A 24,063-nucleotide genomic window follows, 5' to 3' on the forward strand; every position below is an offset into this window, starting at 1 on the left:
CATGTGATGATCACCAGATACCTGCTTATATAAATATATATACCTCGCCGGTCTTTGTTGTTTCAGGATCAACATGTTCTTCGTCATCGTCATAATCGTAGTTCATGACTTCATCAATTCGGTCGTCGCGATCGAATATCATATCACCCTCTCCGGTGTTGTTTAGAAATTCGGAGCCGTCATAATCTTCTTCATTCTGATCATCATTTGGCCCGCGTATCATATCGAACATGGTCTGTTCTCCCTCTCTGTCGGTATTGTCTGCTATAGCTTTTATTTAACTAATTGAAAAAAATATAAAACAATTTAGTATTCAAATTACATCGTCTCGAATAATAGATATAATCTCGAATACTTCGTCTAGAATAATAGATATAATCTCGAATACATCGTCTCGAATAATATATAATATTGACTAGTACATCACTGGCTAGCTAATTAAAGATCGAATACTACAGAAGAATTTAGGACACTCGCGGTTCCTGCGGTGCGGGTGGTGGACACCCAAAGAGAAGGAACCCTCACAGGATCATAGCTAAAGTTAGATCCCCGAAGATACTGCCAGGTATTGGAGAACCTGCCGCCCTCTAACGCAACCATGTAGCGATGGACGTGCTCGTCCTCCTCCCTGACACGGCGACGTACCACCTCTGGCGGGGCCGGGTCCCTCCGCACCGAAACTGGCCCACGCGAACGCCACCAAACGAGATCAGGGTCAACGACGGGACCCGGGGCCGGGTTCCTCATCAAGCGGCGCGCCCCTCCAGGCAGCACCTCCCAGTGCCAGCCCGGCGGAGCCCAGTCTCGGACATGGGTCGGCTGGACGTCGTCGCGGACGGGTCGACGGCGAGGATGCGGGCCGGGCATCGTCGAGAACAAATACTAGCTATATGCCCGCAAAAAGTAACATTTTTTTAATGATTGGATTTTGATCACTAAAATTTCTAACATTTCTATATAACACTAATGATGCTAATCTAAATAATCTAAATAACACTAAAATTTCTAACATTTCTAACATTTCTATATAACACTAATTTCTAACATTTCTATATAACATTAATTTCTAACTGATTAAAAACTAATCATATCCATCTAACATGCATTCATACATATATAATAGTGAAAAAATAATAATCTAAATAATCTAAACTAATTAAACATACAAAATATGTGTGTCTGTGTACTAATTAAACACTAATTATCTAAACTAATTAAACATACAAAAGAATAATCTAAATAATCTAAACTAATTAAAGACTAATTATCTAAACTAATTAAACATGCTTGTGTGTGTGTGTACGGGCTCGGGGAGGGCTCACAGCGGGCGATGGCGACGGCGAGGCGACGGCGACGGCGAGGCGACGGCGAGGCGACGGCGGGGACGGCGTGACGGGGACGGGGACGACGCGACGGGGACGGGCCCGGGGCGGCGACGGAGATGAGGGCGGCGACGGGGACGCGGGCGGCGACGGAGACGAGCGGCGACGGAGACGATCGAGGGCGGCGGCGACGGCGACAGAGACGGAAACAGAGGAACGAACAGAGAGGGAAACTGAAATTTTCGTAGCCGTTGTATATATAGAAGGCACCTTTAGTACCGGTACTAAAGGCCTGTTTAGGCCAGGGCAAGCGGTGCGAAGCGACCCCCTTTAGTACCGGGTGGTGGCACAAACCGGTATTAAAGGCCCCCCCTTTAGTACCGGTTTGTGCCACGACCCGGTACTAAAGGGGGTGCGCTGGCGCAGGTGCGGTGCGGCAAGTTTAGTCCCACCTCGCTAGCCGAGGGGCGACAGCACTGGTTTATAAACCCCCGTGCGGTCGCTCTCTCGAGCTCCTCTCCAAAGCAGGCTTACTGGGCCTACGTGTTCTTTGCAGCCCTGTGGGCCCACTTGGCCTTTGCGGGCCTGCATCCTGGCCCAACGACAGGTTTGGTTTCTAGTCGTATGCAGGCCGCTCTGGCCTAGTAGGCGGGCTTTCTTTATTTTATTTTTTGCTTTATTTATTTTTGTGTTGTTTTTGTGTATTTAGAGTTTTTTTGTGAACATTTTTGTTTTAGGTACAAAAAATTACAAACATTCTGTTAGTGCCCGTAGTTTTCAAATTTGACTAGTTTAAATTTTAAATTATTTGAAATTAGTGTGAATCACTAGTTTGTGAAGAACCTAACTTTAAAAATCAGTAAATGCATGAAAGAATTTGTTTGCACATAAAATTTCTTGGCGTTTCAAATGCCAAAACACATAACTACCCTAACTATTACAGAGATTCCCCTCTCAGTGCAAAACACAGAAGAAAGTGATGATAGCTAGTGAAGCCGATCACATCTCGGATCTTTGGGTGTGAAACTTTTTCTTCGCGTGTATCCCTTTGCGCCGTAACCATGGAAAATCTTCATCACTTAACGGGATGTTCGGGTCAATATTCACTGTGAATGGAGCAATTTCATCAAACTTTTCATAATCTTCTGACTTGTCTGTCTTGTCATCTAGTCCCACGATGTTTCTCTTCCCAGAAAGAACTATGTGCCGCTTTGGCTCATCGTACGATGCATTCGCTTCCTTATCATTTCTTTTTCTTGGCTTGGTAGACATGTCCTTCACATAGAAAACCTGTGCCACATCATTGGCTAGGACGAATGGTTCGTCTGCATACGCAAGATTGTTGAGATCCACTGTTGTCATTCCGTACTGCGGGTCTTCTGTTACCCCGCCTCGTGTCATATTGACCCATTTGCATCGAAACAAAGGGACCTTTAAACCACGTCGATAGTCAAGTTCCCATATGTCCTGTATATAACCATAATATGTTTCCTTTCCCATCTTGATTTCTGCATCAAAGCGGACACCACTGTTTTGGTTGGTGCTCTTCTTATCTTGGGCGATCGTGTAAAATGTATTACCATTTATCTCATACCCTTTGAAAGTCATTATATTCGAAGATGGTAACTGGGACAGCAAGTACATGTCATCTTCAATAGAGGTGTCATGCATGGTACGTGTCTGCAACCAGCTGGCGAAACTCCTGGTTTGTTCACGTGTAATCCAGTCATCAGACCGCTCTGAGTGTTTGGAGCGTAGCAAATTCTTGTGTTCATCCATATACGGAACCACCAAGGCGGAATTCTGTAGAATTGTGTAGTGTGCTTCAGTGAGAGAATGTCCGTCCATACATATTATTTGTTCCCCTCCTAGCGTGCCTTTTCCATCCAGTCTGCCCTTATGTCGCGATTCAGGAACACCAATCGGCTTAAGGTCAGGAATAAAGTCAATACAAAACTCAATGACCTCCTCATTTTGATGGCCCTTGAAGATGCTTCCTTCTGGCCTAGCACGGTTATGAACATATTTCTTTAAGACTCCTATGAACCTCTCAAAGGGGAACATATTATGTAGAAATACAGGATCCAAAACGTTAATCTCTTGGCACAGGTGAACTAGGACGTGTGTCATGATGTTGAAGAAGGATGGTGGGAACACCAACTCGAAACTGACAAGACATTGCACCAAATCATTCTGTAACCTTGGTATGATTTCTGGATCGATTACCTTCTGAGAGATTGCATTGAGAAATGCACATAGCTTCACAATGGCTAATCGAACGTTTTTCGATAGAAGCCCCCTCAATGCAACCGGAAGCAGTTGCGTCATAATCACGTAGCAGTCATGAGACTTTAGGTTCTGGAACTTTTTCTCTGCCATGTTTATTATTCCCTTTATATTCGACGAGAAGCCAGACGGTACCTTAATACTGAGCAGGCATTCAAAGAAGATTCCCTTCTCTTCTTTGGTAAGAGTGTAGCTTGCATGACCCTGATGTATGCCGTCTTCTCCGTGCATACGTTGCTGGTCCTCCCGTGCCTCAGGTGTATGTTTTGTCTTCCCATACACGCCCAAGTAGTCAAGCAGGGTCACGCAAAGATTCTTCGTCACGTGCATCACGTCGATTGCGGAGCGGACCTCTAGGTCTTTCCAATATGGCAGGTCCCAAAATATAGATTTTTTCTTCCACATGGGTGCGCGTCCGTCAGCGTCCTTTGGAACAGATTGTCCGCCAGGACCCTTTCCAAATATCACCTTCAAATCCTTGACCATATCATGTACATCAGCACCAGTACGGTGGCGAGGCTTCGTCCGGTGATCCGCCTCACCTTTGAAATGCTTGCCTTTCTTTCTTACGGATGCCTGCTCGGAAGAAATCGATGATGTCCCAGGTACACATTCTTCTTACAACTATTCAAATATATACTATCAGTATCATCCAAACAGTGCGCGCATCCGTGGTATCCCTTGTTTGTCTGTCCTGAAAGGTTACTGAGAGCAGGCCAATCATTGATGGTCACGAACAGCAATGCCTTTAGGTCAAATTCTTCCTGTTTGTGCTCATCCCATGCACGTACACCTATTCCATTCCACAGTTGTAAGAGTTCTTCAACTAATGGCCTTAGATACACATCAATGTCGTTGTCGGGTTGTTTAGGGCCTTGAATGAGCACTGGCATCATAATGAACTTCCGCTTCATGCACAACCAAGGAGGAAGGTTATACAAAAATAGAGTCACAGGCCAGGTGCTATGGTTGCTGCTCTGCTCCCCAAAAGGATTAATGCCATCTGCGCTTAGACCAAACCATACGCTCCTTACGTCATCTGCAAACACCTTCCCGTACTTTCTTTCGATTTTTCTCCACTGCGACCCGTCAGCGGGTACTCTCAACTTTCCGTCTTTCTTACGGTCTTCTCTGTGCCATTGCATCGCCTTAGCATGCTCTTTGTTTTGGAACAAACGTTTCAACCGTGGTATTATAGGAGAATACCACATCACCTTGGCAGGAATCTTCTTCCTGGGGCGCTCGCCCTCGACATCACCATGCTCATCGCGGCTGATCTTATAGCACAATGCACCACATACCGGGCAAGCGTTCAAATCCTCGTACTCACCGCGGTAGAGGATGCAATCATTAGGGCATGCATGTATCTTCTGCACCTCTAACCCTAGAGGGCAGACAACCTTCTTTGCTTCGTACGTACTCTCGGGCAATTCGTTGTCCTTTGGAAGCATATCCTTTATCATTACCAACAACTTTCCAAATCCCTTGTCAGATACACCATTCTCTGCCTTCCATTGCAGCAATTCCAGTGTGGTGCCCAGTTTTTTCTTGTCACCTACGCAATTCGGGTATAACAATTTTTTGTGATCCTCTAACTTGCGCTGCAACTTCTTCTTCTCCAAATCACTTGCGCAGTTTCTCTTTGCATCGGCAATGGCCCGACCTAGATCATCAACGGGCTCATCTGATGCCTCTTCTTCAGCTTCTTCCCGCATTGCCGGCTCAGCTTCTTCCCGCATTACCGGCTCAGCTTCTTCCCCCATTGTTGTATCATCGTATTCAGGGAATCCATGGCCAGGATAGCTGTCGTCGTCCTCTTCTTCTTCATTGTCTTCCATCATAACCTCTCTTTCTCCGTGCTTGGTCCAAACATTATAGTGGGGCATGAAACCGGACTCAAACAGGTGGACGTGAATGGTTCTTGACGTAGAGTAATTGCGACCATTCTTACAGCCAGCACATGGACAAGGCATAAAACCATCCGCCCGCTTGTTTGCCTCAGCTGCAAGCAGAAAAGTATGCACGCCCTCAACGAACTGGGGAGAGCATCGGTCATTGTACATCCATTGCCGGCTCATCTTCATTACACAACACCGAATAGACCAAATTAATACAAGTTCATACATAAAGTTCATACAACACTTAAATGCAACAAACAAATAACTCTCTAGCTAAAGCATTTAAATGCAACAACAAATGCGATCAAGATCGCAACTAAGGTAACAATTGATCCAACAGCATAATGATACCAAGCCTCACTATCGATGGCATATTTTCTAATCTTTCTAATCTTCAAGCGCATTTTCTCCTTCTTGATCTTGTGATCATCGACGACATCGGCAACATGCAACTCCAATTCCATCTTCTCCCCCTCAATTCTTTTCAATTTTTATTTCAAGTACTCGTTTTCTCTTTCAACTAAATTTAACCTCTCGACAATAGGGTCGGTTGGAATTTCCGGTTCACATACCTCCTAGATAAAAATATCTATGTCAACTTGATGGGCATAATTTGTCATAAACACGAAATGCAACAAATAGTTTTAAAAGAGAATATACCATATCCGAATCATAACAAGGACGAGGGCCGACGGGAACGGATATCAAAACCATGGCACTATGTATAACAAACAACGTACGGGTAAGATAATTATTATATGAGTAACTATATATCTAAATCACACAAACATCAATTTTTTATATAAAATTTCATGAACAAGAGGCTCACCACAAGGTGGTGCCGGCGACGGGACGGTGCGGGCGATCGACGGTGGTTACGACGGAGATTTAGAAGGCACTAAGTAAACCACACCTACATATGAAAACTAAGTGTTATTTTAACCTCAAATTGCATATAAATCAAATACTAGCACATATATATATTTCCTCCCAAATTACTAAACTCACAAATTAATAACTATATAAAGCATTGCAAGAGCTAATATAGCAATGAGAGATGAAAGGACAAAGTTGCTAACCTTTGTGATCATTTGAATGGATGGGGGCCTTCAAATCTTGACAAATTTTGGGCAAAATGTGTGATGAGCTCGAGAGGAAGAGGGGAAGAACAGAGAGGAGAGGGGAAAGGAAAAGAACAGAGCGAGCTCGAGTGGACGAAGGGTTTATGTAGGACGACCTTTAGTACCGGTTCGTGCCAAGAATCGGTACTGAAGGTGCTGGAGGGGGCCCAGACTGACAATATCCTGCCACCACTCTCATTAGTACCGGTTCGTGGCACGAACCGGTGCTAAAGATTAGCCACGAACCGGTACTAATGAGAGCGGCCCGGCTAGCCGTTGGAACCGGCACTAATATATACATTTGTGCCGGCTCAAATACAAACCGGCACTAATGTGCTTCACGTTTGACCCTTTTTCTACTAGTGGCATCTTGTTTGGATGAACTGAGAGCTATTAGCCGAGCATGTGTGTGTTTGTCTTTTTCATTGAGAAGATTCCCGTGATTTGGTCGTGTTGCGAGAAGAAAAGCTATCCAGCGTGGAATAAGGGGCTAGCCAGCTAGGTAGGCAGTGGGTACATTCACGTGCTTGCGTGCTTGCTCGGCGTGGGGCAAAATTTGGTGTTTTGACTCTTTTCACGTATAAAAACGGGATCGGACCCCTGTTTCAGTAAAAATTTGATATCTAACCCTTTTTCCTACCGTCAAGGGGTTCGACGATAAGATTATTTATCCTACCGCCGAGGGCCCTGGCGGTAGGGAACTAATCCACATCAGCTGCGCGCCGTCCCACACCGTCCAACCCTACCGCCGCAGGTCACGGCGGTAGCCTGTCTGACCCTACCGCCAGCAACCCTGACGGTAGGGTGTGGACAATTATAAGCCCCACGGCCCGCCCGCAACCACCTCCTTCTCCCCCACCCAACCGCCTTCTTCTTCCTCTCATCTCCTCCTCTTCCCCCCTCCGATCTTCTTCGCTTCTTCATGGATTTTGCGGATCGAGATGGGCCCGAAAAGAGAAAAGTAAGCTCTTTCGATCCCCCCAATTAGTTTTAGTCAAACACCTTTCGATTCGTCGCATTATTTGATTCAAATCCCTCCCATTTTTGAATTAGATTTAAACTTTTTGAACCCTATGATTGATTTAGATTGTTTCTAGTGGAGGAGATGAGTTAGATATGAATGCTAGCAATAGTTGGTATGGTTTTGTGAAGATGAACCCTAGGATATTTTTTTGATGTGATGCATATGAACCGTAGTTAGTGAAGATGAACCCTAGTTCATATATGAACTATAGGATTTTTTGGAGGAATTCGATGTGATATGACGATGCATGTTCATATGCTATGATGCAAGTAGTGGATGTAATTGGAGAAATAATGTTGAACCCTCAAGATGAACCTAGTTCATAATTTTTAGTGTTAAACTAGAAACTTTCATGTTTGCTTCGTGAAACATTTGCTCGTGAAACTGTTTCGTATTTGTTCAACTTGCTATGTAAAACTTCGCTAAACATTTGTGCATGTGTGCTCGCTTGCTATGTAACCAACTTTATTATTTGTGGATTTGTGGATGTGTGCTTGTTGTGTGATACATATGCTTCATGTTTATAAGTATTGAATTGTTATGTGGAAAAAATTGAAGGCAAGAGAAGTTAGGAGGTGCAAAAAATGTACTTGGGGCCTCCCTAGTTACCGCCAGGACCCATGGTGGTAGGTTTGTACATCCCACCGCCACACCCTCTGGTGGTAAGGGGCCTCCCCCCGCACGCCTGCCTCCTGTAACCAAAATGGCCACCAAATCAATGGTAGGGTTGCACACCCTACCGCCAGGCCTCATGGCGGTAAGAACATACCGCCAAAGGCCCTGGCGGTAGGATGTGCAACCCTACCACCGAGCCCTACAGCGGTAAGGTGTCTTACGCTACTGCTGGGGTCCCTAGCGGTGGGGTTTGGGCATTTATAAACTGCGTCGCGCCGCCCACCCACCCCACCCCCTTATCCTCCTAGTCAGCCGCCCTTTCTTCTTCCTCTCGCCCCCTCTCTCATCTCCTCCACTCCCCCCTCGGATCTTCTTCATTTCTTCATCGTTTTTGCAGATCGAGATGGCCCCGAAACGAGAAACATAAGCTCCTCAGATGTGCTCAATTACTTTGAGTCAAATCACTCCCCTTTTTTGTACCCTAAGAATGATTTATGTTCATGTTCATGTTAAGAATCATGATAGAACCCTAGTTGATATGATGAACCTGAATACTAGTTAGGCGATGATCCTTTGTGATGAATCATGATGAACCCTAATACAAGTTAAATTTTTTGAAGGTGATGAACCCTAATTGATATTTCTAGATAATACAAGTTAGGTTCTGAATTTTTGACCATATGATGAACCCGTGGTTTAGATTTTTTTGGAGATGATGAAACTTTGTGTGATGCATCCATATGTTTAGGTACAGAACCATGGCGCAAGCATCGCCCATTCATCTTCAACATGACACGTCTGCCATGCCACTGCCGTACCTGTACGAGTCCTTCCCCGAGCTTCTGCAGCCGGTGGGATCTATCTCAGACGAGGTCCTAGAGGCGACGAGGGCAATGTGGTGGCAGGATAGGGCAGATCGGATCTTCGACGATGTAAAGTGTTTGTCGTAGAGTGTGAAGGAGTGGAAGAGAGTGATTGCAGAGATAGAGGCAGAGCCAACTATCTCCCTTGTCCGCCGGGAAGGTAGCATTGAAGCTGCCAAGCAACACTCCAACTGGGAGTTGTGCAATTTGGGCCGGATAATCTACTTCGAGAGCAATGCGGAGGAGAGAGCCAGGATGCCGCCCCCAAGTGCATCGGCGTTTGAGATCATCAACTGGGAAGGCCGGAGGTGAAAAATCCAGTGGGCAAGGCAAGGTGGGAGTGCCTGAACGGTCGGATGCCGACCAACATTCCGCGTCCACCTGAACCAGTGGATCCGCTGCCGTATCTGTCTCCACGGCCAGGCCTAACATACAAGGAGCTCTGAAGATGTCTGCCCGCTCTCTAAACTTGTCTGAAGAACTTGTTGCACCGTTTGTTGGCTTTGTGAAAGCTTTTTGTGAAATCATTTCCGTTAGTTGGGGTTGTCAAACTATGTGGACAAGTTTGCTATTTGCTATTTGATACTTGTCAAACTATGTGTAAACTGTTTGATATTTGCTATGTGGAACCTTTATTAGTATGTGAGCTCATATTTTGCTATTTGTGAAACTATGTGAAACCCGTGATAAAACTTTGCAAAAGAAACAATCACTAAAACTTGTAAAAACCAAAACCCACAGGACCCTACCGCCAAGCAATCCGGCGGTAACGCATGCTGTTGTGTTGGCCGTTAGGTAACGACAGTGGACCGTCCATGCTATGAGATGGTAGCACGGGATACAAACAATCGATTTCGATGGCGATCCAATAATAGACTATGGTGTAGGCTTACAGTCCTTTTTTTTCTGCGGCTATGTCCGATTAACTTTTATTTGTTACTACTTTGTTCTGCAACTTGGCACTTGCACTTTACTTAATAAATTATTGTGTGCATCGGATAATGTAGAGGCCGGGGGCAACCCTGGACATTTCAGGAACTCATATGCCTAGTGCATACATACGAGCCCAAGGTTATGTTCCTTTCTGAGACAAGGCAAAGAAATTTGCATGTCAATAAGATAAAATTGAGGCTAAATGAAGGCTACGCCTCAAACACTGTGCCATGCAACCAGTGAGCCAATGATTTTCAAATATGTCAATGGTTCCCTTGTTTCCCCTTCGTTCTTTCAAATTAACACACTTGGATCATAAAGTGGTGGAGAAGGTTTACAATCTGAATATCCAAATCGACTTGTAACCTTCTCAACTTAGTGAGATGGCAACAGAGTTATCCCACCATCATCACCTCTCAAAACGTTGGTGTTCAAGATAACATCAACAACTCTAAGATCTTTCATTTAGAATTTTGGAGATAGAAAAGCTTTTACTACCTCAATGATCTCAATATTTGTTCCAAATATGATTATTTCAATGAAAAAGGTTTGGATCCACACACCCCTACTGGCTAAAAATCTATATTAGTCATGAGTAAACAAGCAGCCAGAGAGAAATATACATCTAGAAACTAACAATAAGGGCACACATAAATCTGAACATAAAGAATTATTTTATTACATGATAAACATTACTTCAGATTAACCATAATCATATAGGGTAGCTCATATGTATATTGTATTCAACATCAAAGAAGACAGATTACATATTGGCCACTACAATGAACCCGAAGTGCAGGGGGTGGACTAGTCACAACTTATCTTGGAGCATGAGGATATATGTTGGTGATGATGGAGAAGAATTCCACGTCAGACAGAGTTACAAAACAAGGCTCAAAACGAATATCGTCTCGGAATAGTGAAGTTGCTGCAGTGGGAAAATGTGATCTTATTTGAAGTAGGTTTGGAAAGAATATAAGGCATCGGGCACAAAAGCCACCCCGAGGGAGTGCCCATACGGCCTAGGCGTCCCCTAGGCGTCCACCTTATGATGGTGCCTACAATTTTTTGGCGAAAGAGATGTACGAGAAGGAACCTGAACCTGCATTAATTCAACAGTGCAAGCATACATACGATTACAATAGGACCATAAACTAAACGAAAGTGACAGACTATTCTGTGTCTTTTATAGGCAAGACCCTCGAAGCAAGATGGAAAATGCAATCGGCCTCACCATTTTCCGGGAACTACAACACTTGGTACTGAAGACGTCGGAGATTCCATGTGGCAGACTCCGTGATGAAGAAATGTTGCCTCCTGTAAGGCTCCATGTCCAGGAGGTAAAGATATGTCCGCCCTTCGGCCTGAAGATGCGATGGCGAGGTGAAACAGACCGGCATCCGACTGTCGTACCTGGCGCAATAGCACCTAGGCCCTATGGGCCCCTCTAGGCGCTGTCCTTGGTCCCCTGGTCCTCTTTCGAAGCAAAAATCCCACTAATTTTCTAAGAATTTTTTGGTGATTTTGTATCATGAGTTCTCAATTTGCTTTTAAAAAAGTAGAAAACATGACCTTGACTGAATTCCCTCAAAAAGATTAAAAGATATTACAAACTTAGAGAATAATAGGAATCAAACATTCACAATTATAAATACGTCTGAGATGTACCAAAAACTGGATGTCGCCCGTTGGTGTGGTAGTCGTGCTAGTTGATTCGACCCTCCCAGGCGTTGGCAATGGTCCTGAACTAGAGCACGTGTTAACGCTGGAGGTGTGTGAGGTGGAAGTTCGTAAAGGCATCGTTAGCCACCTTCACCCAAAAGCGTGTCCCTAGCATGCAAGGGCAGTACGGGCTTGCCTGATGCCCCGTTCTCATTCTATGGGAGATCCTCGGCCAGGCTCTCTGTGGCCACCTAATATAGTTGGGCCTGTCTCCCCTACACACACGGGTAATGCGCTCACGGGCCTTGCGGGTGGCGATGGTTGAAGAGGAGGAGCAACGCCCACACTGCAAGGGAGTTGCCACTCTGGTAAATCTGAAGCCGGATGTTTTTTGGCAGAGCATCCCATGAAGGCATTTTTTCTATTTTCGTGCTTTTGGAATCTTCGAATTAAACAACACCGATGGTAAGAGTTCATTTCTTTCCTTTAAATCAGAAAAATACTGGGCCACACCAACTAGCATACTAGGAGTACTGGTCCCTGTTACCAGGCTGCTTGAATTATTACTCCTCTTCTCGGTTCTCATAGATGCACGACCTGAAAAATTTCCTTGCCACTAGCGCCTTTGTGAATGTAGAAGGGTGTCCTCTTTTTCTTTTTTGGGTCCAAAAGAGAACTGCGCTAGAAAGTGCACTACATGCAACTGGAACTCCACAACAGAATTTTCTATTCTTCACTTTGTGGGTCCTTTCATAATGCGAAGCCAGTACACTTTATTAGCTTCATCTGTCCTTCACAGTTTAGCTTCATCATTTCCTGATGATTATCAGCCCAAAGCCTCTGGCCTTGCCACTCCGCAAAGGAATTAATTACCTTTCAAGACATGACCCAAGTGCAGGGCATATGATCCCATAGCTTATTTAACTTTCTCGTACATCTAAAGAACGATGCATCAACCTACCAAGACCATTGACTTCCGTATCTGAAAACCAACCGATTATTATTTTTCCTGTTGAAAAAAGTATAATTATTTTGCGTTGTACTATCTCGTGTGCTAGCTGACGCCTTCGTGCATGTTCGCAGTCCAAACCAACTGCGCACTGTTGTCCAGACGTACCATGCACGGTCGGGCACATGACACAGAGCACCACACGCTTTTTACCGCTTCGATGGTACTACCACCAGTTTGTACCGCCGTTTTACTGCCCTGGCGACAGTGAGTTCACGTGTTAGATGGCCACCATCGCCGCTTTCGATTTGGCATCCAGAGCATCTCCAACGCCGACAAGTAAACCTCCCGCAACAGTTTAGATCGGCTTGTCCAGACCGTGAAATTGATCTAAGGCCGACTTGTATCGTTCCGTGGAGCGGTACGGACGTGATCTCTCCCGCAAATCGGAGATAAACATGTGTGTGTGTGAGGGTGTGTGTGTGTGTGTGAGGGGTGGGGGGGGGGAGTCCGAACACACAAAACGTCACTCTCACTACTAGGAAAAGAGCTATAGATAATATGGACTTTAATGATGTGGTGCGCCACTACTATATAGTAGTGGCGCACCACATATAGATACGCCATTAAACTCCAAATACTAATGGCGCACCACATTTACGGTGCGCCACTACTAACATTTTTTTTCAAAACTAGTAATGACGCACCACACCCTCGGTGCGCTACTACTAACAATTTTTTTTTATTTTTTTCAAAACTAGTAATGGCGCACCGTAGGTGAACTAGTAATGGCGCACCACTCACACGGTGCGTCATTACTAACTTTGACCCAAAATTCCACCGAATGGACCCTCCGGACCGCCTTTTCAGTTTAAAAAAATAAAAGAAAATGATGGAAATGACAAAAACATAAAAGAAAATAAGTTTCCCATGTGATATGTGGTCTACTTGTTGGGAAAATTTAAAAATATGAATTTCGACTTTATTTGCAAAATCTCTCTGGAATTTGTAAAATGGGCATAACTTTTGCATACGAACTCGGATTAAAAAAATTTTATATGAAAAATCATCTACTCGAAAACTTACATTTTCAAAATTCTCAAAAACCTAACAGAAAAAAAAGTTACGAGGCTTTTAAGATCTAGAGGGGGTAAAATGGAAAAAAAAATTCAAACTTACTAGTGGCGCACCATTTGCTAGGTGCGCCACTAGTAACCGAAAAAAATTGGTTTCGAATTTTTTTTAAATTTTTTTTCAAGAAATTATACGTAATATTACCGGGAAGTTTGAAATATTTTTCAAAATTTCATCATACTCATGAACATGAACAAAGTCCTAGACGTCAACAAGGTTTAATAGGATTGATATGATAGATATATCAACAAGTGCCTGTTAAGTGAGGTGGTGCTGGGGTTGGATGGAACTGCGAAGTTATGCGTGCTTGGGCTTGAGTAGTGTGAGGATGGGCGACCTTCCGGGAAGTTTGACCACTTAGCGCGATTTGAATTGAGATTAAGCATATTGACCCGAGATTAAGCCATAGTGACCTGATATTAAAAAAAAATTAAAAAAATCTGTATTTTTTTTTAAAAATGTTAGTAATGACGCACTTCTATGTGGTGCGCCATTACTAAGTCAGATAGTAGTAATGGCGCACCGTGTGATATACCAATGGCGCACTCCCTGATGCGCCATTAGTATCTGGTATATTAATGGTGTGCGCCATTAGCGGCCAAAACAGGTGCGCCACTAGCAAGGCTTTTCCTAGCAGTGTCTCCGCCCCTAGACCACTCAAAAGGAGGGCTGAGCTCGCGCTTTTGTAGCATGATGCACTGTTTCCGCGCCAAAATTCCCCACTCTTTTCTTCCACTTCACGCCGCTCTCCGCCCAATTCCCGCTATTTTCTCCCACCCTCTCCTTCACTCCGCTGCCGACGCACAGAACCGTCGAATAACTTGTCGGAGGTGGAGGCGGCGGAGGTGCCGGATGTGCCGGAGGATCCGACCATCATGCTTGTCCAGAAGATCAGCTCAGAGACGTGGCTGAATCGCCACGTCAAAGCGACGGCCGCAAAGGAGGAGAAGATGAGGAAGCATTTGGCCGCCGGTGGGCCTGGTGGTGGCGATGGTCCCGGCCGACAAGGCGGACTGGGCGGTCGGCGAGGCCGTGGCTGACGCCGCCAGATGGCCGCGCCCATAGTGCTAACGGCGCCGTGGCCAGAGCCTTACAATTCTCCATACTACTACGCCGCCAATTCGGAGGGCGCCAAGATGTGAACCTTGAATATCGACTCTTTGAATGCTGACGCTAGAATTATCATACAATCCGTTCACCATCAGATGTTGGAGTGGCAGAAAGATCAGTTGGCGGTGGTGCAAGATGAGGACGCGGTGGCTGCCTACGCGTTGGCAACGGCACCTCCTTGATCAGGAAGCATCTTGCTATCAGCCTAGGTAGCTCTTCACCTGCAGCGTCCACTTCCGACACTGCAGTGTTACCTTGGTAAATGTAGTGTCAAGATAATTTAGCGAGATTACGGTGAAATTTAGTGAGATCCATCGGTTTATATTCGATCTCCGTTAGTTTTTGGACGCGGGTGTAAGTTCAGCTATGTATGCGTCCTCTAGACAGAACACAAAGCTTAGTGACCACCCATTAACCCATCTGTAGGAGTAGGTTGCCAGGAGTAAATCAAGAAATTAACCTGTGGTGGTGATTCATCCGATGCGTTAGGGAATAATAATTAAGATTATGTTTGCTGCCGGTTGTTTGGATGTACTCTCGGAGCTACCAGCAGAGCATGTGCGTGTTTGTTCTTTTCATCGAGAAGATTCGCCTCATTTTGGACGTGTCACGGGAAGAAAAGCTACACAGTGTGGATTAAGGAGCTAGCCTAAGGCCGCTTAGGTAGGCAGTCGACCATTCACGTGCTTGTGTGCTTGCTAACCGAGGTTACTGAGGTTGCGAGTGCGAGTTAGGATGGAAGTAGGTGGAAAAAAAAAACCGCGTAATGGTTTTTTTCCTACGCCTGCCCTTTGCTCCCACTTACTCCCTCCGTTCCACAATACATGGCTTCCATTTGTCAAAATATAGATGTATCTAGACATGTTTTAGTATATAGGTACATTCATTTTTTGACAAATGGAAGTCAAGTATTTTGGAACAGAGGGAGTACATATTTAGACAATTTGCTAGAGAGAGTTTTTTGCATCACATTGTTTATGTTTTATATAGACAACCGTCTAGACAATTTGTTGGAGATGCTCTAACAGATCATAACAACATACTATAAGGAAAGAGTTTTGAGAGATTCAATACTCCTCTCTATATCCCTCTCTCAGGATGGTTGTGTCTCGTATAGACAACAGCGATAGCTTCACCTTAGAAGCGTGAGGGAGTGATAGGCAAATGTAGCAGAGCCAATAAGAAAGGCGGCGATGACCTATCAGGTTTTTGGTGCTTTTACTTAGGCGTGGGTAGGCTTTGGGCTCTGTTGGCGCCGGGATACGACTAGCGAGAACTTGTCAGCTGGTGTTGGTTTGTTCAAAAACCCCGCCATCTGACCTTTCAAAGAAAGGAAATGCACCCAATACAGTCAAACCCACGATGAATAGAAAAAGACTAGAGCGAGCATTGGGCATTTCTGGTTCAGTCGCTTCTAGCCACCTCATTGTACCTAGTTGGACCTCCTTGCAACTTCTGATGACCCATCAGAATCTACCCATTTATTATACTCTTGGGCACCAATCCACGAACGAAATATATAGCCTGCTCCCCCTTAGAAAAAAAATGTGCCATGTTTTGTTTTCGTCCTTTAATATCTTATTTTCCATCCAATTGTTTTTAGTCCATAGTAAAGCATGGTCACTTGGCTAATTAAGATTTTTCTTTTTGCAAATAGCTAGTCCAGAGTTATTATATTGAACAAAGCTAATCCAGAGTTAATATATGTAGTACAATCATACCACCAATCCAGGGCTAAGTAACTTATTACCTAATTAAATTAGTCTGTTTTTGGCAGATGGAACATCCTTAAATTTGTGAATCGAAAGTAGATGGGTAATACTGAATACAATTTATATGTTTGCTGTCCTTGGCCTTCTGATCTTTTTGACACTTGAAAAATGTAATACTGAATGTACCTTTGATGTCTTTGGATATCTATTGCGCTTATCAGTCTTTCTCTTTCGTGTAATTTTTTGTACAAACGGACTTATATAAAGGACACAACGTGCCTGGTGATATAGCAAAACATATACTACGTGTTTGATGATCTAGCATTGTAGCTTCTGCATGTATTCAGCTCCTCGGAGCAGAGGGTAGCAAGAAAAGCAACATGAATGGAGGCGAGGCAAAGGATAATATGGACGCAATGAACAGCACGAGGAACTGCTGGACGCACAATGGGACTGAGAGACATCAGAAAGCATGGTGCTGCAAGTTGCGAGCAAGCCGTGGTTGCGATGGAGCGGGTTGTTGCTTTTTTGTAATAAAAGGTGGATTTCATCGACTCAAAATGAAGTATCAAGAGGATACAAATACAACGAGTACACACCCGGCATCTACATAACTAGAATATACACAACCAACAACAACACACAAACTTAAATAACCACGCCAGGAAATAGCAAAGTTATATAAAACCTAAGCTATGCCTGCACGGGGAAAAAGAATAACGGAAGCAATCAAAACAACAATCGACAAACTATGACGACAACCATATCCGCACCAACCATCTCTTAACGCCACAAGGACAACACGAAAAGTTCTTCAACAACAACGCCTTCATGAAGTGGAATGACGCTCAAGCGCCGCCGTCACCGAATCCAACCATCAAAGATGAGATTCTAGATTTTCACCCTGAAGAACAAGTCCGAGTATATGCGAGCAATGCTTTCAATAAGGTAACGACGCAGACTCCGTGATGAAGAAATGCTGCCTCCTGTAAGGCTCCATGTCCAGGAGGTAAAGATATATCCGCCCTTCGGCCCGAAGATGCGATGGCGAGGTGAAGCAGGCCGGCGTCCGACTATCGTACCTGGTGCAATGGCGCCTAGGCCCTATGGGCCCCTCTAGGTGTTGTCCTTGGTCTCCTGGTCCTCTTTCGATGCAAAAATCCAACTAGTTTTTCTTGGATTTTTCTGGCGATTCTATATAATGAGTTCTCAAATTTTAAAAACACTAGGAAACATGACCTGAACTGCATTCCCTCAAAAAGCTTAATAGACATTACAAACTGGCAGAATAATAGGAATGAAACATTCACAATTATAGATACGTTTGAGATGTATCAGAACACACACAACAGGATGTCACACATCGATGTCATAGTCGAGCTTGTCTATTCGACCCTCCCAGGCGTCGCCGTTGGTCCTGAACTAGAGCGCGAGTTAACGCTAGAGGTGCGTGAGGAGGAAGTCCATAGAGGCATCGTTAGCCACCTTCACCTAAAAGCGTGTCCCTAGCATGCAAGGGCACAACGGGCTTGCCGATGATGCCCCCTTCTCACTCTATGGGAGATCCTCGGCCAAGCTCTTTGTGGCCACCTAATACAGTTTGTCCTGTCACGCCGGCTTCTTACGTGCGAGGTGCCAAATGTGCTTGCACACACGGGTGATGAGCTCGTGGGCTTTGCGCGCGGGTGGCGACGGTTGAAGAGGAGGAGCAACGGCTGGCACCGCGAGGGAGTTGCCACTCCGGTAAATTTGAATCAGGCTGTTTTTTTGGCAGAGCATCCCGTGAAGGCATTTTTCTATTTGCTGTTTTTGGAATCTTCGAATTATAGAGACCATAAGGATTCATTGCCATCGAAGTAAACCACACCGATGGTAAGAGTTCATTTCTTTCTTTCAAAATAGAGCGATATATGATCTTAATGTCTGGTGAATTATGTACTGGGCCACCAGCTTACCCTTGTTTAAACCACATTGTTGTCTCCTACGTTGGCTCTATATATTCACATTGCATGTATGCATTACACTTACCACAATCCCTTGGTTTGATGTAGCTCTCGTCCGGTTGGTCAAATAGCTTTTACGAGTGTAGTTTTATCAAAAAACTAGACTGGAGGTAAAAAAAGAGAGAAAAATAATAAGATGTGAGAGTTGGATCCACGCAATGCTGCTTGGAATGGAAGGCATCGGGAAACCCATCAATCGTAGCTCGTGCACTGTATGCTCTAGAGTTTTCTGTCGAGCGATCAACTACCCAGAAGTCGTCTGTCACATCGCTGCAAAGTGTTACTCACCGCTAGTCTTCCATTGCGTTAACAGTTTTAAACTTTGACACCGGAATTCCGTTGGCCAAGGTCCTGAGCCGCCTAACTCCGACTAGCCTGACTGGTGATTCTTCAGCTGGTGGACAACGAGTGCAGTGCTTGCAGTTGTGCAGGGTCATCAAACTAATAATACTTGATAAGTTCTGGGCGCCCCTATTATGTGCCTCTGATTAGATGTCGAAAAATTATTGGTACTAGGAGTATTAGTACCTGTTACCAGGTTGTTGAATTATTCCTCCTCTTCTTAGTTCTGATAGATGCATGACCTGAAAAGTTACATCAATTTCATTGCCACTAGCGCCTTTATAAATATAGAAGGATCTCCCTTTTTTGTCTTCTCCAAAAGAGAACTGCGCCAGAAAGTGCACTACATGGAACTGGAACTCCACAATAGAATTTTCTATTCTCCACTATGTAGGTCCTTTAAAATGCGCCAGCACACTTTGTTAGCTTCATCTGCCCTTCACAGTTTAGCTTCATCATCTCCGGATGATTATCAGCGTAAAGCCTCTGGCCTTGCCACTCGGCAAAGGAATTAATAAACTTCCAGGACATGACCCAAGTGCAGGGCATGTGATCCCATAGCTTAATTAAGTTTTTGGGCTCTAAATAACGATCCATCGTCCTGTTGAAATACATTGTCCATCTTTCTTCATCAGTTCGGACTTTTGGATGAGTTGACTGGTGCATGAATTCAATACGACTTACCAAGACCATTGACTGCCGTCTCTGTAAACCAACCGATTGTATTATTTTTCCCTGTTGAAAAAAGTATAATTGCTTTTCGCTCTACTATCTCGTGTGCTCGCTGAAGCCTTCGTGCATGTTCAAAGTCAGAACGAGCCGCGCACTATTGTCCTGGCGTACCATGCACGGTCGGGCAAATGACACAGAGCAGCACACCCTTTTTAGCGCTACGATGGTACTACTACCAGTTTGTACCGCTGTTTTACTGCCCTGGTGACTGTGAGATCACGTGTTAGTTGGCCACCATGGCCGCTTTGCAGTTGGCATCTATTGACAGGAAGAAGACATCCGCCAGTTTCGAGCATGGCCGAGATGGGATCCGAGGGTCTTACCATGTGGGTAGGAGCCTTTGCTATCAGCCTAGCTAGCTCTCCACGTGCGCTGTCCATTTGCGACCCTGCAGTGTTACCTTTGTAAATCTATAGTGTCAAAGTAATTTAATTAGATTCTGATGAAATTTAAAGTAATTTATCTTCAATCTCCGTTAGTTTTAGCGTGTGTAAATTTAGCTATGTATGGGTCCTCTAGACAGAACACAAAGCTGAGTGACCACCCATCAACCCATCTGTAGAGTAGGTTGCCAGGAGTAAAGCAATAAATTAACCTGTGGTGGTGATTCATCCGATGCATTAGGGAATAATAATTAAGATTATGCTTGCAGAGCATTTTGGACGTGTTGCGGGCTTGCGGTAAGAAAAACTACCCAGTGTGGATTAAGGAGCTAGCCTAAGCCCGCTTAGGTAGGCAGTCGGCCATTCACGTCTAGCCGCGGATGCCGAGGTTGCGAGTGTGAGTGAGGATGGCAAAAAAAAAACACAATCTCTCGCTTTTTTTTTCTACGCCTGCCCTAAGCTCCCACTTACATTTATGAAAGAAAATTTTGAGTTTCCAAGAGGATCTGTAGCGGCTTGTGTATATTATGATGTATATGTCCCTATAGACAATAGTCTAAAAAGATTCTCTTATATACACAACCAGTTTATTAGCAGATTGTCAACATACAGATTGTCTATATTCCCCGCAAAAAAAAAACACTCCTATATTTTTGTACTATCTTAACTATTAAAATGGCTGTGGCTACAAAATGTGGATAATATGAAGTGAAAACACTCTCTAGCAGATTCTCTACATAGTCAATTTTTAGACAATGTCTACGAATTGTCCACATTTAGGCAATCTCCACAGATATTTAGACAATGTCGAGCGGTAGACCATTATATAGACAATCTGCTAGAGTGTTTTTTGCCGCATAGTCTCTATGTCTCATATAGACAATTGTCTGGACAATCTACTGGAGTTGCCTTAACGGAGCATAACAACATACTATAAGGAGAGTTTTGACTGGTTCAATACTCTCTTTGTCTATCTTTCTCTGATGATGTTTGTGTCACCATCACTGATCGAGCACATCGTTAGCTTCACCTCAAAAGCGTGAGGGAGAGAGAGGCAAACGTAGAGACAGCAAGAAAGGCGGTGATGACCTATCAGGTTCTTGCCATTTTTAACTTAGGCGTGGGTGGGCTTGGGCACTCTTGGCGTCGGGATACTGCTAGCGAGGACTTGTGAGCCGGTAGTGACGGTTTTGTCGAAAAGTGTGCATTTACTCTGGGTGAAAGCCTTTTTTTTGTGGGTCGTGGGTGAAAACCTATAATCTCATAATACCTAGTATGTCGGAAAAAAGAAAATAACAGTAGTTTGCACTTGCATTGCAAATCACTCTAAGGGGAAAAAGTAAAGCATGTGAGCCCCCTTTAACTGTTTACGCAAAGAACTCAAACCAGAAAGTTATATGTACAATCCTCCATTCATCTCTTCTCTAATCTCTAATCTGTAATATACTTATAAAAATGTAGTGTTCTCCGTTCCGCAATGGCTTCATCTTTCACAACTCACTCCGTAGGCCGAACGAACGAATGAAACTCCCCTCCATCTGACCCTTCAACGAATGGAAAAGCACCCAACAAAGTCAACCCCACAATGAACAGAAAAAGACTGGAACATGCATTGGGCATTTCTGGTTCAGTCGCTTCTAGCCAACTCATTGTACTCGGTTGGAACTCCTTGCAACTTCTGATGGTCCGTCTCAATCTACCCATTTATTTTACTCTTGGGCACCAATCCACAGACGAAATATGTGCCCTGCTCTCCCTTTGAAAGAAAATGTGCCATGTTTTGATATTTCCTCCTGGACATGCCATCCAATTAGTTTTTAGCCCATAGTAAAGCATGGTCACCTAGCTAATTCAGCGGGGTTTTTTTTGTGAATACCTGATCCAGTGTTAATATGTAGTAGAATCATACGACCAATCCAGTGCTAAGTAACGTATTACCTCATTTATTCGTTCCACTCGTGTCATTAAATTATTCTGTATTTGGTAGATGCAGCATCGCTAAATGTGTGAACCGAAATTAGATGGGTGTTGAGCCTTCTAATCTTTTTGAGACTACAAAATGTAATATTGAAAATTTGTTTGCTGTCCTTGGATATCTATTGCGCTTGTCAGCCTTTTCTTTCGTGTAATGTTTCGTATTGAGGCCCTTATATAACGGACACGCCCTCCCTGCTGATATGGCAAAACATATACCCCGTGTTTGATGAATCTATCATTGTAGCTCCTGCCTATCTTCTGCTCCTCAGACCATAGCATTACCCAGAATAGTAACACAAATGGAGTCGAGACAAAGGAAAATAGGGATACAGTGAACACCACAAGGAGTAGGATGCAAGAGGGGACTGAGAGACATCTGAAAGCATGGGGGCTGCATGTCTCGAACGAGCGGTGGTTGTTGTGGACCGTCAAGTTGCTATGGACCTGTAGCCCGCTAAGGAATCGTGCTTTTCCCGGCAGTTTAGCCTGGTGGAGCAGCAAAATTATTCCCCAACGGGGAAGAGCTGATTTTTCTTTTCCGCTCGCTTCCTGAAATCTTTGGTGCATAACATGTTTCCATCAGCAAATAATCAAGACACGAGCCATGCTCGTGTGGTCAGCACAAACGGCGGTGACTGAGAAAAACGATGTAAAGCCGCATCTCCTGGGGAGCTAGTCCATGTTGTACTCGTCATCTTTATGAGTCAAAGAAAATCAAATTCACTTTCTACGGATTAATTTAAGAATTTTTATGTATCTATAATTTTTTTCAATGATATGTTGATTTGTAGGCTACGTTAAAAAAAATCCAGGCCCAACAAAATCAATAACAACAAAAAGTAAGCCCCATAAATCAATGTATTTGCTTTTATACCTTTTATCGGAATAATATGTGGTATTTGTTTTTATACTTCATATAAAATATTTGTTCCTGTAAACTAGTCAGTTGCATCCAATCTCAGCTAAAAGTGTGGCCTACAGTTTTCCGCAACAACAGGGGAATATGGAAGTTAGTTATTTGTGCAGTAAAAGTTCCCGAAAGATACCCCCACTCTTATATTCCAATAGTTTTTCAATAAATTTTATACTATGTAGGAGTGGCTTAGAGGAACAACTTCTAAAGAACAACAAAAATGTTGCCCTATAGACTTCCAAATTTGACATTGCTATTTAGATGCAACTGACCAGGGTCCCTATTTGGCATGGCATAATCCAGTGTACGCACTCGATGACCATGACAACGGAGATGGCAACACTCTACTTAAGTAATAATTGTGTGTCCTATCCTCAGCTGACCCGCGAATCCTTGCCTGGTCAGCAAAATCACTCACTGTACATTGGCTCTTCTTTTTGTTTTTGAACACAATTGGCTCTTCACTAGGCCAATAGTGCTACATCCACGATATGTTTTACTGAGTATATACTGGCACAGGGTAAGGTGCAGGCGTATAGTGAATTTCACAGGTTGTTCTTTGCATTATGACTTGCTTCCATAGTGTAAGGAACTACGTACTATTATGAACATACACAATGCCATTCTTCTATTTAAATTGATAAGTATATGTTAAACTTATGCATAACTTTATGTTTATTTTTGCATTTTTGTCGATTTATGATGAAACACTAAAATGGGTCTTAGGACGGCATAGCTCCGTTATAACGTTTCATAGCTTTTGGTCGAGCCGCCGCTAAGAGACTTAGCGCGCTATTTAAAACATTGGTTTATTCCGGTGGATGTGGTTTCATGTCGGTCTCTCCAAAAAGAAAACATAGTTTCTATGACACGTTTTCATAAGCGTTTATTAGCCCATTTTGGTTCAGCGCCAATTCCTCGTTTAGTTTGCGTAGTTCCTTGCCTACATGACCAAACTCAGAGGAGAGGGAAGTTCGAGATCACCCTAGTTCTCGCCAAACTTAATTCCTTCTCTCATGCCACTTTTCTAGATGCTTTTATTAAACCCTTTTGTTGGAGGAGGGAAAACCAATTTACATCGTAT

Source organism: Triticum dicoccoides, chromosome 3B (assembly GCF_002162155.2).
Source record: "Triticum dicoccoides isolate Atlit2015 ecotype Zavitan chromosome 3B, WEW_v2.0, whole genome shotgun sequence".
Classification (NCBI taxonomy): domain Eukaryota; kingdom Viridiplantae; phylum Streptophyta; class Magnoliopsida; order Poales; family Poaceae; genus Triticum; species Triticum dicoccoides.